Source organism: Mandrillus leucophaeus, unplaced genomic scaffold, assembly GCF_000951045.1.
Source record: "Mandrillus leucophaeus isolate KB7577 unplaced genomic scaffold, Mleu.le_1.0 Scaffold454, whole genome shotgun sequence".
In the NCBI taxonomy this organism is placed as follows: Eukaryota; Metazoa; Chordata; class Mammalia; order Primates; family Cercopithecidae; genus Mandrillus; species Mandrillus leucophaeus.
The window spans coordinates 2158424-2160247 of NW_012104854.1; positions in this window are offsets into that span (position 1 = coordinate 2158424).

Sequence of the window (1824 nt, forward strand, 5' to 3'; positions counted from 1 at the left end):
TACACACACACCCCACATTAAGTTCCCTCTATCCCATTGCTGATTCCTTTTAAAATTTTTACTCAAAATTAAATGCGCATCCAATTTAAGGAGACAATCATTTCAACAGATTTTGCTACCAACAACAGTTGTGTCCCAGGTACCCCTCATTTATACCTTCCAGAAAAATCTTCAGTGCTTCAGCTTATTCTTTGGTTATTAGCATCCAAATCTCTCCTAACATGCCAATATAATAGCTTTGGGCTTTCAGAATTAAGTGATGCCTACTGAATCCCACTGTGAAAGAGGAAGACCTAGCTCGCTTTCACAAGACCCACAGTAAGGCCTTCAAGGACCATCCTCATTCATTATCCTGGACCCCATCCTAAAACACAATTACATCATTATTGCAGCTTGATCAGTGTTCAGAGTTTACTTCAGTGCTGTCAATGACTCTTAAAGGTGTTAGCCAACTACAGTTTCTGAAAAGAGACCTACCATAAGGTGGTTCCTAATGCTGAAGTTGGACCTGAGTCCATATTTGACATATGTAGCTCTTTATCACATATTCTAGATCCCCTTACTGTTTGCCATCACATCTCCTTGTCTAAGGAGAAGGGCTAAGTATAAAAAAGTACTGAGTAAAAGTGGAGAAAACTCCTTAGTGAAGGGCCCCTAATGAGGAGGCCTACACATGGTGACACCTGCACTAGGACTGTAAGGATTCATTTGTGTATAGTCCCCAGGGGATGAATGAGTTCTTGACTACAACTCCCTCCAGAAAACTTCAACGCTCTGGCTATGTGCTAAATTTGGTGTGAGAGTTGAAGCTTGCCAGGCAAAGCCTTGTAATTACCTATGGTGAGACCTGAAAGATCACACACAGGACGTGGGCCTGAAGCTAAACTCAATTAATTCACTTTGCATTCCATGCAAAGTTGATAGCCAGGAGCACTTCTTGAAAATCTGCGCATTGGGATGCCACTCCCTCCCCCATCACTGTCTTCCAAGGTCACACTGAGTAGAGCAATAGAGAAGCAGTGGAGCTACAGGGGATTTTTGGCTTGCATATTATTGATCTGCCCCATTTGTGAGTGAGGCTTGAATTTTTTTCTCCTTAGTTGTTTGTAGGGAGCCCTGGATAAGATCATAAGTGTAAGCTGAGGGAGAGGCACTGGGGCAACATAACTAGGTGACATGGGTCTGGGCCCTTGCTTGGTTTAACTTACTTATGCCACCCAGATCTGCTTGGTTCCAATCCATAGTGCATATTTCTTTTGTATTATGGATTGTTCCTGGGCCCATTCATTTTCAAGGGTAAACAGCCCATGGATGAATTGTAATTTCCTCCTGAGGGATATGCACAGGACACCAACAGCATCTATTACTACCTGGGACTTAGAGGTGGCAGGTGCTGGTCACTAAAAAAAAGTGTATCCTTGAATATCTGTTTATCCCATGTGAATTACTACAGCTCTTTGGTCTGCAGGAGCAGAATATTAGGATTAACAAAGAAGAAAACCACATCTCCATCCTTTCCTTTGGAGTAAACCCAGGACACTAGCTCCTAGGAGTCTATAAGATTGAAAGGAGTTAATTATGGAAAGTAGTTATCTCAGGGCTCAGCATTCAGTAAATGTCACTTCCCATTAAAAGTGTTGGTGCAGAAAGAAAATACTGCCGATTTCACTTATATGTGGAATCTTAAAAAGTCAAACTCATAGAAGCAGAGAAAAGAATGGTGGTTATCAGGGGCTGGTGGTGGGGGATGATGCTGGGGAGATGCTGGTCAAAGGACACAAAATTTCAGCTAGGGAGATGAATAAGTTCAAGAGATCTATTTTA